This window comes from Neltuma alba, unplaced genomic scaffold (assembly GCF_004799145.2).
Source record: "Neltuma alba isolate B1F8T4 unplaced genomic scaffold, ASM479914v2 tig00012963_pilon, whole genome shotgun sequence".
NCBI classification, from domain to species: Eukaryota; Viridiplantae; Streptophyta; class Magnoliopsida; order Fabales; family Fabaceae; genus Neltuma; species Neltuma alba.
The window spans coordinates 189,987-203,580 of record NW_021637322.1 but is presented as its reverse complement, the minus strand read 5'-3'; the positions used below and the strand labels follow the sequence as shown (position 1 = coordinate 203,580).

The window sequence follows — 13,594 nt, the reverse complement described above, 5'->3', positions numbered from 1 at the left end:
CTTTCTGCCCAATGCTGCTTCTGCACGGGTTCTAGTAAATCAAGTGATAACTAATAACGACACTTCTTTTCACACGCCTTTAATTAACCCCACTTTCTAATTTTCTAATATATTTTGTAATTTGTAATGCGCAAACCCTTCATTATTATTCTTTTTTCATTATTTCCTTCTAACTAAAATAAGAAAACATTATAAATCTATGATTATTTTTTTAAAATTTATCTCATATTTCAGTATGATGCCTTAAATTTAAAAAGTGTATTTTCAATCCCTTAATCTTAATACCATTAGTCTCATTTAATGGAATTGCTAACTTAGCAAATTTAAATAGTGATCTTGTAATTAAATGTTAGCGTACAAGACATATTCTAAATTTTAATCCTTCAACATAATTAATTCTTATATTTTAAAATTTTAAAAATTTAAAGAATTAGATATATGATAAAATATTAAAAAAATTAATTATCTATAAAAATGATTATATTAAAAAAAACAATTTAGAGCATGTTCTGTCAACATTGATTGCAAGATGACTATTTAAATTTATTTGATTATTTAAATTTATTGGATCAACATTATCCGTTGAATGAGAGTAAGGACCTTAAGGTTGAAGGACTAAAAATATATTTTATAAACTTAAGAGACTAAATTGAAATTTGAGATAAACTTAAGGTTAAAGTATACTTTCAACTTTATACAAGGTTTAAATTTAATCTTTTTAACTTTAAGAAGTATATTTTTAATCCTTTAATCCTAAAAGTATTAACAAAAAAAATGATAATATTAAGATCTTGAATGTTAATAAAATATTCTTAAATGCTAATATATTAAGTTTAATTTTCAAAACAATCATGATTATTACAGAAAAATATCATTTAAGACTAATGATTATGTTTTTTAAAGTTAATGAACCCAATTGAAACTTTATATAAAATTAACATACCTTAACCTAAACTTAAAGAATCAAATCTATATTTTAGCCAAAAAAATTTATCAAAGAAAAACACAATTATACCATTGTAAGGAATAAAAAAAAAACAAATTTGGAAGATAAGGCATTAATTATGTAAAGTATTGGGGGCGTGGGCCATTAGAGTCCCTCACCCAGCTATCACGAAACGTAAATTTCCCAATGACTTCCATTCTACAAAGTGGGGGGAAGCTTTAATCCTTTGGTCATACTCAATTTCATTGACTAGCAAGTCAAAATTTCATGATTGTGTGGTCAGGATAGGAGCCACTTTATTAGGCAACCTTTTTCTTTTGCCCCTTTCCATAACAAACGCGCTTTTACTAAGATAATGCCCACGACCGTAACTTGCCTTTAATAATATAATCTCCATAACTAACATCTTTTATTTTAATAATATACTTTCCACCGCTAACAAACTTGCTTTTAATAATAGGGTAAAGGTAAGCCCAACACTCTCATTTATTTTTAGAGATGCACCTAGCACCTTCAACAATTTAATTGTGTAATTTTATCCCCAAACTAATAAAAATGGAGCAAGAGGGGAATACTTGCCACCGTTTGTTGATCAACAGAGGGGCATTTCTTTTTTATGACTTACTCTTGATCAACAGAGGGGCATTTCTTTTTTTATTTATTTATTTATTTAATAATGATGAATACTGCGTTGCGGCCACACCTTGTGCATCGCCGTGAAATGTACTGCACTCTCTTCATTATTTGCGCTTAGCCCTCCATTCTCACATTCTGTTTCTTGGTGAGTAATTTCATCAGATTCAAGTGGCTTTAAAATCAGAGATGGAGCGCCCCGCAGCTCTTTTACTCTTTGCTTTGCCACTTTCTAGATTTCCTCTGCAATCTTCATCCTCCTCTCTTTCCTCTCTGCAACTCTCTCTCTCTCTCTCTCTCCCCCCTCTCTCCCCTTCTCTCTCCCACCTCTCCATCTCTAACCTTTATAGAAACACAATCTTGGGATGAAAACCTTCACCACCAATTTCCTCTCCCAATTCTGGGTTTTCACCTTCCGATGGACAAGTTGTGGCTGCCACAACGCAGTGCTATCATTATTTTTTTTGGGCGGGGGGGGGGGAATGCCCATATGTCAATTACCAACCAGTGTTAAGAGGAATCTGTTAAGTTGGGTGGAATTGCTCCATTTTTATTAGTTTGGGGATAAAATTACACAATTAAATAGTTTAAGGTGCTAGGTGTATCTCTAAAAATAAATGAGGGTGTTGGGCTTACCTTTACCCTATTATTAAAAGCAAGTTTGTTAGTGGTGGAAAGTATATTATTAAAAATAAAAGATGTTAGTTATGGAGATTATATTATTAAAAGCAAGTTACGGTCGTGGGCATTATCTTATTAAAAGTTTTCATTCCACCACTAACACGCTTTTAATTTCCACCATTTATTGTCTCTTTCAAGAGTAAGTCATAGCAATGCGAATGTTTTAATCCTTAAAACATTTTTCCAATCCCGGGGGGAAAAACTTTAACATTTATTTTCCACTAGATAGTTGAAAAAGTCTAAGATATGTGGGAAATTTAAAAAGCAAAGAATTGGAGATAATAATATAGATTGAGTTTGCAAGCTCAATATATCAAATAGTTGTGTTGGATTAGTAGAATGAAAACTTGTTTTGAGACAAATATTTTTAGCCTGCGCATGCCAATTTTTTTTTTTTTTTTTGGCTAGAACAATCAGCTCACTTTTTTCTCTAGAATAATTTTTTAATTTTGATAAAGAAATTTATTATTCTCAATTAATTTAAATATAGCCCTGATTTTTGTGAAGAAGATGATTCTAAATTTGATTTCTCTTTTTAATTTATTTATTGATTTGTAATCTATATATTAATAAAATAATTATGAAAAATACATTATTTATTTATTCACAAGTTTTGAGTTAATTTAATTATATAGTTTTATTTGATAAAAATAATTTAAATTTAATCTGTGAAATTTTATAATTTAATTCAAAGACCTTAGAACATATATTTGAAAAATATAAAAAAAAAAAATAAAAAGATATACGGTTTGGCAGTCTAACCCTGGAACTTGCTTCCAATAGGCTTCGGTTGGCTGAACGCCAATCTACAGGGAGGTGGGTTTTTTGAGCCCGACTTATCACAATTGCGACCCGTAGGGAGTCAAACAGCAACCCATAAGATAACCTGTATTGGGTCCACACAGTACAAACACATCTTGAGACATTTTGTCGGCCTTTTTGTTCACACTTTTTCTTCAACAACATAATTACATAATTACAGTTTTCATAATCAAATAATACAAACATATGAGGTTTGAATCCCTACTAGGAGGGTTACCCCAAATTTAGTGCCCGATAGAATAGAATTATCATCAATATAGAAGGATAGCTATACGTAACCAAAAAAGAAACATAAACATTCGAGTTTCTTGAACCAACTCACTTAGATTTTTGTCCCGAAGAAGCTATGGGCTGTGGCCTTGTTCTCAAACAAAAAACAAGTTCAAAGGGAAAAAAACCCTGCCGACACATCCCTGTTCCCTGACAGTTTTTCGTAATGTATGTGATTTTAATTTAATTCGGGCGGCTTTACTCCCAAATTTCCTTACTCTCTTTGTTTTTTTTTTGGTGAAAAAAGAATTCCTTGCTCTATTCTTTGCCTGAAAATAAACTTACTTATATTTTTTTTCTCTAAGCATTGTCAATCATCAAATGTAGACACCTCTCAAAGCGAGAATTCAAACATTGTTTTGTCATATTGTGAAAGACTACACCAACTCTTGTTGCTAAACTTATTTATAATTATTATAATAAATTTAACACTATTAAATCAATAAAACAAATAAAAATAATGCTGATCTTGATACGGCATTCGTTAGCCCCCATATTCATTCGTTATACAGATAAGGCATCATAAGGAAAATCCCTATGTGATCTTGATTATGTGCCTACATCTCCTTTTTACAATAGTAACAAATCTAATTGTTTCTTTTAAATATAAAATTTGAATAGTATTTTTATGTATTTTGTTGGTGTGAAACATGGTCAAAATTATTATAATTAAATTAATTCAGTATAAGTAAACACTTTTCATAATTAAATGTATGAAAGAAGATGCTTGCATTTTAAATATTGTGAAGGTTATTATGGAACGCTTTACGTTTTGATTCCTGGGATAGCAAGATCTTTTTAAAATAATAATTATTCAGTATAAATTTTTCTTATTATTTTTTTGGCCACACAATAGAGATTCTTATTATTTTTTTTAAAATATATATTTTAGATATGCCTAACTCTTTGGTTCAATTATACGTTCAAAATCTCAAAATGTATCAAGCATGTGAAATGTTAAAAATCATTTATAAATCAAACAGGAGATAATCATTTTAAATGTACTCTGAAAATTCCAAAATTCGTCACTGATCGTGCAGTCCCCTTCGTGGCAGCGGAAGAAATAATGAAAGGCTTGACTTGCCCGCCTCTTTTATTGTGATTGACTAGGCGGTGGACGGAGACACAAATAAAAATTAAAGATAAAAAAGGCCAGGAAATGTGACATATTACTTTCCGGTTCTAAATATAAGACTTATTTTATAGTGTAATTTAACATACTATTTTCCAGTTCTAAATATAAGACTCATTTTGTAGTGTAATTTATACTAAAAAATTACACTATAAAATGGGTCTTATATTTGAGACTGGAGGGAGTAATATTTATATATCTCAGTAATAATTATTATTACTCTCAGTTATTCTTTTTAAAAATACATATAACCCTCACTAACCCTCACGTCACATGTATATTTTAAGTAGAGAAAAAATTAATAGAGTATTTTATTTAACGAGGTTACTCAAATATATGTCTGATATGAAATTATCGTCATAAACAATAATATATAACTTCTAAAAATTAAAAACCCCTTGTAATAATATCTATTTTAATACAATAATGATCACAATACACAAAATTTAATTTGAGTCGGTGGGAGATCTTACGGGTATGTCCGTATCGAGCATCAGATATTTCGTCTGTACAAGTGCTCAAAACTATTTATTTTGAAATTTAGGTATTTAGCTACAGAAACAATGGAACAGTCGAGGAAGCAAAGGTTGGTGGAAAAGAATAAATCAAAGCAAAGCTTGACTTGCTCTCCCCAGTTTCATTGACTTGCGTCCGCGAGCTTCCATCGGGCTTCCGCAAGCTTCTTCCGATCCTCCGTTGCACCTTGAGTGTTTTTCCCCAAATTGTTCTGTGTATTTGATATGTTTCACTATTGTATTTTCTACTTTTGGGGAATGCTTGAGAGTACGTTGGTGGGTATATTTGACTTGGATATGAGATTTTGGATTTCAATCTTCATCTTCTTCGATTGAAAAGTCTTCCGCAAACGAATTTCAATGCCTTGCGTCGACCTTCTCCATTATCAACCATCACTTTCTCCGCAACTGCAATATCTTCTCTCTCTCATGAAATTAAAGATTCTCCCCTACTTGCCATTGAACTGAAATATACTGCTCAGGTTTTATTTATAAGGCTGAGAAATGATTTATTTTATTTTATTTATAAATCATTTTTTTAAATTTTTAGTGTGAATGTACTATTTTATCATTTATTTATTATAGTGCAGGTAGTTTTTTTTTAAAAGATACATATACTAAATATGAGTAAAGTTACAATAATATTATATTTTAATAGAGAGTCAATATATTTTAATATTTTTTTTAATCTATGTGAAATATAAATGTTTTATGGCAAAAAAAAGTACTGAATAAGAAGTCGACAAACTATACAGCTGGCGCCTCATCTCCAACACCGCTGACGCATCCTTCACCCTTACCATAAAGTCTGTGGTCATGGCTTCCCTCAAAATTTTCTTGCTCTTGTTTATTAGCTTCCTCTTGTCTCCATCAACTGAAGCACAACAGGTTACTCATCTTTGCCACAATTGCTCTTCCAACAAAACCTTCTCTATCAATAGTACTTTTCAATCGGACCGAACCAAACTCCTCTGTTCCTTAGTTTCTTCCGCCAACACCGACTTCAACAACGCCACCGATGCGTGGTTAACGCGACCGAACGATCATCTTCCCAGTGCAGAGTTTCGAAGGAGCAAGGCAATCATCTCGTACGACGAGTGCATGGTTCGTTATTCGAACCGTTCTTTCTTCTCCACCATCAACACAAGGCCTCGACGCGGCCTCTTGAACACCGGGAATGCGACCCGGCCGAGCTTCTTACAGTTGTTGTGGGACACGCTTAACTTTACGGTAGACGATGCAGCTAACGACGCCAAGAAATAAGCCACAAGGGAATCCACCATATCTGGGTACGGAACTATGTATTCTCTACTTCAGTGCACGCATGACCTGTCATCCCAAGATTGCAGAAAATGTCTGATTGCTGTGATTGGAGACCTTTCATGGTGCTGTGTCGGAAGACAAGGAGGAAGAGTTCTATATCCCGGCTGCACCGTTCGCAATGAGTTCTATCCTTTCTATAATAACTCTGATGACCAGCCTGAAGCGACGATGCCCGCACCGCCTGCACTTGCCCCTCCAACTAATCCGTCAGATCCTCCAGGTAAAGTTCAACTTAAAAGCAATTTTTATTGTTTGTTGAACAGCCAATGCCCTTTTCTGAATTTTTTTTCAAATGCATATTTGGGTAAATCTATTAAAGAAGAAGATTATGCTGATTTTGGCAGCAAATCAAATTAAAAAAATAATAACATGAGAGCTGAGGAAAATTGAATCTAATCAGAATGCGAACATGATCCCCTAGTCTTACGGGATACAGTCGATCATCATATGATTTTGTGCAGTAAAAGGGAAAGGTCAGTCCTCAACAGGGACTATTGTGAAAGTTGTGGTTTCTTCTGTTGGTGATCTGGGGATATTTTTTTGTGTCGCCTACTCTCTCTCAAAGAGTCTATTCAAGAAGAGACGCGACGCTCTTCTCAGACAAAAAGTACTGTCAGTGATAAAGAGTTTTTGTAACTATGCTTTTATTTGCTTTCAGCATCCTACTTTAATATTTTCTCTGTGTCTAGTTGGAAATGAAAGAAATAATTTAGAGCCTCTTCGAGACATTTTGTCCGCCTTTTTGTTCCGTTTTTCTTCAACAACATAGTTTCAGTTTTTCATAATCTAATAATATAAACATGTGAGTTTCTTGAACCAACTCACTTGGATTTTTGTCCCGACGAAGCTATAGGCTGTGGCTTGTGGCCTTGTTCTCAAACAAAAACACAAGTTCAAAGGGAAAAAAGCCCTGCGGACACATTCCTGTTTCCTGACAGTTTTTTCGCAATGTATGTGATTTTAATTTAATTCAGGCGGCTTTACTACCAAATTTCGTCACTCTCTCTCTCTTTTTTTTGGTGAAAAAAGAATTCCTTCCTTTATTCTTTGCATGAAAATAAACTTACTTATAATTTTTTTCCTAAGCATTGTCAATCATCAAATGCAGACATCTCTCAGAGCAAGGACTCAAACATTGTTTTGTTATATTGTAAAAGATTAGCTCCTACAACTAGACCCAACTCTTGTTGCTAAACTTATTTATAATTATTATAATAAATTTAACACTATTAAATCAATAAAACAAATAAAAATAATGCTGATCTTGATACAGCATTCGATAACCGCCATACTCATTCGTTATGCAGATAAGGCATCATCAGGAAAATCCCCATCTGCTCTTGATTATGTGCCTGCATGCTCTTTTTACAATAATAACAAATCTAATCGTTTCTTTTAAATATAAAATTTGAATAGTACTTTTATGCATTTTGTTGGCGCGAAACATGGTCAAAATTATTATAATTAAATTAATTCAGTTGTATGTAAACACTTTTCATAATTAAATGTATCAGAGAAGATGCTTGCATTTTAAATATTGTGAAGGTTATTATGGAATGCTTTACGTTTCAATTCCTGGGATAGCAAGATCTTTTTAAAATAATAATTATTCAGTATAAATTCTTCTTATTATTTTTTTGGCCACATATGATATAATGTATTATATAAGGATAAAATTAAAGTTGTTGAATTTTATAAGAAAGTCAATGGAGTTTAAAGTTTTTTTTATCAGTATAAAACATGTTAAAAATCATTTATAAATAAAAACAGGAGATAATCATTTTAAATTTATTTTGAAAATTCCAAAATTCGTCACTGATCGTCTAGTCCCCTTCGTGGCAGCTGAAGAAATAATGAAAGGCTTGACTTGCCCGCCTCTTTTATTGTGATTAACTAGGCGGTGGGCGGAGACACAAAAAAAAAAAAAAAGAGGATAAAAAAGGCCAGGTAATGTAATATACTAATATTTATATATCTCAGTAATAATTATTATTAATCTCAGTTATTCTTTTTAACAATACATATCACCCTCACTAACCCCCACGCCACATGTATATTTTAAATAGAGAAAAAAATTAATAGAGTATTTTATTTAACGAGGTTACTGAAATATATGTCTGATATGAAATTATCGTCATAAACAGTAATATGTAACTTTTAAAAATTTAAAACCCTTTGTAATAATATCTATTGTAATATAATAATGACCACAATACGCAAAATTTAATTTGAGTCGGTGGGAGCTCTTCTGGGTATGTCCGTATGCGAGCATCAGATATTTCGTCTGTACAAGTGCTCAAAACTCTTTATTTAGAAATTCACGAATTTAGTTACAGAAACGATGGAACAGTCGAGCTTCCGCAAGCTTCTTCCCATCCTCCGTTGCACCTTGAGTGTTTTTCCCCAAATTATTCTCTATATTTGATATGTTTCACTATCGTACTTTCTACTATCGGAAGTACCTGGTTTTCGGCCTTTAAACAGTTTCATGATCTTAATAATTGAGGGTATGCGATGTCCAAGAAACCAGAGTCATTTTCATATCAACAAAATCATTCTAATCCAGCCAAAAATCGGTTTCGGAAACGGGCATCCAGAACGTCTTATGACTAATAGCGTGTTTGGATTTCAATCTTCATCTTCTTCGATTGAAAAGTCTTCCGCAAACGAATTTCAATGCCTTGCGTCGGCCATCTCCATCATCAACCATCACTTTCTCCGCCACTGCAACATCCTCTCTCTCTATCATGAAATTAACGATTCTCCCCAACTTGCCATTGAATTGAAATATACTCCTCTGATTCTATTTACAGGAGAGAGAGAGTTTTTTTTGTGTCTTATTTATAAGTCACTTCATTAAATTTTCAGCGTAAATATACTATTTTGTCTTTCATTTATTGTAATATAAGTAGTTATCTTTTTTGAAAGATGTATATATTAAATATGTATAAAGTTGAAAAAGTGTTATATTTTATCTGAGAGCTAATGCATTTTAAATTTTTTTTTGTTTTGTATGAAATATGTTGGAAGTGTCTTATAAATATAATCAAGTATTAAATAAGAAGTCCACAAACTATGAAGCTAACGCCTCATCTCCAACACCGCTGACACATCCTTCACCCTTACCATAAAGTCTATGGTCATGGCTTCCCATAAAATTTTCTTGCTCTTGTTTATTAGCTTCCTCTTTTCTCCATCAACTGAAGCACAACAGGTTACTTATCTTAACCACGATTGCTCTTCCAACAAAACCTTCGCTGTCAATAGTGCTTTTCAATTGGACCGAACCAAACTCCTCTCTTCCTTAGCTTCCGCCAACACCGACTTCAACAATGCCACCGCTGTTGGTGGCGGCGACACTGTCCACGGCCTATTCATGTGCCGGAGTGACGTCAATCTCTCTATGTGATACCAATGCGTGGTTAACGCGACCCAGTGATTATCATCTGAGTGCAGAGTTTCGAAGGAGGCAATCATCTATATTAAATTTGAATAGTTGAGATTTGATGAGTATTAATTATAGTATTTATCACGGTAATGTGTATTGAAACTAGTTTCAACTAGAATTGTTTTGTTTTCTATAGATCTCAGCGATGATTCAATTCAATTGTCAGTTCCATAGAAACAAGCTTTTTTATGGCATTGTCAAATCTGGAGCTTACCAATTGATTTGGAAGTAAAGAATCATGCTTTGAAATGAAGTGTGGTCGAGTGAATTCTTTTACTCTCGACGACAAGGCTATTATTTCTTTTTATTTTTTATTACTAAACACCAGTTGCTTAGTTTGATATCTACGTGATTGAAGTATTGGTCACATACAAAGATAGAGCCTTTGTTAACCTTGTGAAATTTATGTTATTTCAGCATGTTTTCCCTTAGTTATCATACTTTTTGGTGAATTAATGCATATTTAAAAGTATTTATGATAAGAAAATATGCGCAGTTGATACTTGAACTAAAATTATAGATTTATGATTAATTGTTAATATTTTGTCCCTAGTTCATCAACTTTAGCTTTCATAGTTTGTCCTGTTTTGTTAGATGATTGAAGTGTGCTAATGGATCCAATTGAAGCAAATGTTAATCCCCTTAGAGTGGATAGAGGGTGAGAGAGCCATGACCTCTTAATGGATGGCAGACAAAGGAAAAATGAGCCAAAAAAACAAACCAAGTCTGAAATAATGAAATTGTTATTGCAAGCATATTTTAAAAATAAAGCCACGCTTGTTATGCAATAAGAGAAAAAATTCTGAACCTTCAATCTTCAATTAGAGAAAGACAAAAGTTGAATTCTCTTGTGATCTAGCAGGGAGATATTATATCCTCCGACATTTCATTGATGGAATCTTGATTGTGGTTGGCAAGTTGAGCCTCCACTGACCTACTGGTTTCTTCTAGCTCCATTTGACTATGGATGAAGAATGCTGGTTCTTGAGGAATTGGCAATTGAATTGAATCATTACTCAGATATTGAACAACTTTGTTCATGGAAGGCCTAACTCCTGGATTTCCTTGAACACACAACAAGCCAATATGGATGCATTTGATTATTTCACCATGTGATCTATCTTCTGTCAGATTTGAATCCAATATCGCTATCAAATTGTCATCCCTCCAATGCTTCCAAGCCTGCCATTATGTTAAATCATTAGTTTAAAATAGGACCATGCTACTGATTTGATTATAGATTTTTGTTAACATAAGCTCTAATGGTTGGTTGATGCTTATGATGACAACAACAATGACCGGTTTATTGAGGTGATCATTTGAGAAACACTAAAGGTTTACTATATACTTACATCACTTAAGAGTCCACCAGCATATTGAGATTCATGTGATTCACATTGAGAAGATATATTCTTTCCACTTATAATTTCTAAAACAATGACTCCAAAGCTGTAAATATCTGATTTCTCAGAAAATAGTCCAAACTTCATATATTCTGGAGACATGTAACCCCTACAAAAACAAAAAACAAAAAACAAATCACACATAAATATATCAATGTTGGAATTTTAGCACCACATAATTTGAGCAAAGTCTTGCATCTATTTAGATTCAATAGAAAATTAAAGTGCACATAAGCGCACACATATACATATAGAGAAAGAGAGACAAGGTCATTGAGATAGAGAACTTACAATGTTCCAACAATTCTATTCGTGTTTCCCCTAGTTTCATTAATGCCAACAATTCTTGCCATTCCAAAATCAGAAATTTTTGGATTCATCTCATCATCTAACAAAATATTGCTAGGTTTAAGATCTCGATGTATTATTTTAACGCGTGAATATTCATGGAGATAAAGAATTCCTCGAGTAATTCTTCCTATAATTTTGTGACGCTCTGCCCAGTTTAATACTCTTGACTTTTGTGAACCTATAAATAATTAAATTATTTTGTGAGCATACAATTGAACCATGATGTAAATATTTATGTCTAAAATCAAATTACAGATTATACAATAAATATATATTCACCTTAGAGTAATAAAAAGAATGGATCGTAGATAAATGGAAAATTGAAAAATGGTAAGAATAGTTTGATTAGAAGGGACAAACCAAATAAACAGTAATCGAGGCTCTTGGTTAGGAACATATTCATAGACAAGTATTTTCTCTTGATCTTTCAAGCAAAATCCTAATAATGCAACCAAGTTTCTGTGTTGAAGTTTGGCGATTAGTAAAACCTCATTCTTGAACTCTAATAAGCCCTGACTTGATTTTTCTGACAATCTCTTCATAGCTATTTTGCTACCATCGGGAAGAATGCCCTGAAATCATAATATAATTAGAGAATGAGGGGGTGACAATCTATTTTCATAATATAATAGACGGTCTCTTTACGTACAAACAACAATATAGATAAACAGACATGTTTAATCGCATAATCAAGTTACCATGTAGACTTCTCCAAATCCACCTTTGCCTATTCTATTTTCAAGTGAGAACTTATCTGTTGCAGCTTCAATTGTTGCCAAATTGAATTGCAATGACTCTAATGTGGCTCCTTCAGCTCCAACTATAAACATATGTACATTTTAAGGTAAGTACACTGCAAAAATATAGTTTTTCTCACAATTGACTGACTTGTCTTCCTCTCTTTCTTTTTCCGAGAAAAAAATAGCATACGTACAATTTTTCTTCAGAATCGCCTTATAATTGTTGCTCTTTTTTCTCTTCCAGTAATAGAAGCCGAAACAAGAAATCATGATTGAGACAACAGTAAGGGACACCGCTGTTATAATTGTTCGTGAGTGGTCGTGATCTTTTCCTGCGTAAATTAACACGTGTATTGGCATACCATAGACGAGAAATGGAGCAGATTTGTATGCAGAAACTTGAGAGCAAACTAAGAATGTCACTTTATATGTAGTGAACTATGTCTATGAGAAAAATGATTAATTAGATCCTCAGTTACTTTACCTGTATTTCCTGAAATATGAACTTCGGGAGTTGGGGGATATGCAGGAGGCAACGAAACAGCACTTTTATTGTCATAATAAAATCGGTACGATTCAAACCTCAAGTTGCAGCTAGGACTCATGACATTCCCTCCTCGCTTTCCAAGACAACATGACTTCATATGTTCCTCAGCATCCTGTAGACATTTTTGGCAATCTTGGCTGGACAGGTTTGGAGTACATTGTGCAAGAGTATACAGCGTTGTAAGCTCTGAAGTGCTGACTTCTTCTTTTGTTGCAAAATTCTTCGCTCCTACGGGCGCTGAGTTCGATATCGCCTTCACTAGATCATTCAATGTAGCAGCTAATAGCCGATTGAAGCCATTTGTTTGGTTTTCAAACATATCCGAACTAGCTTCTGTATATATAGGTTGTGTGTCTAGGGTAGAGAAGAAAGCGCGGTCGGAGTAGCGAAGCATGCACATGTCATACCAAATGATAGCCTCCTTGGAAGAGGGACACGTTGAGTGCAGTTCCTCAATTCCATCATCGACGCATTCATGGCAGAGCTCAAGGGGCACGTCCCCTCGACACATGAAGAGGCCGTAGACAGTAGTGTTGGAATTGTTTCCGACTGTGGTGCTGTGGAATCCATTGCTTGTGGTGTCGATGGATGACCTGAAGAGCTCGAGAGTGAGACTTTTGAGGTTGTTTAGGTAGGGATCGTTGACAGTAAAGCTTTCGGTGGTCGAGCAGTTCCAGTGTACAAGAGTAGGACTTCCAAGCCCTATCCAATGAAAGAAACAAAATGTTTATGACTATGTCATGGCCTTGACGTACTATTCATAAATACCCAATTAATGCTTCA

General features: G+C 33.5%; 1 pseudogene; it reads right to left on the bottom strand.

Moving 5' to 3' along the window:
- Positions 1–10,482: 10,482 nt before the first annotated feature.
- On the bottom strand, positions 10,483–13,573 carry LOC114733031 (cysteine-rich receptor-like protein kinase 10; annotated as a pseudogene).
- Between the last annotated feature and the right edge of the window lie 21 nt (positions 13,574–13,594).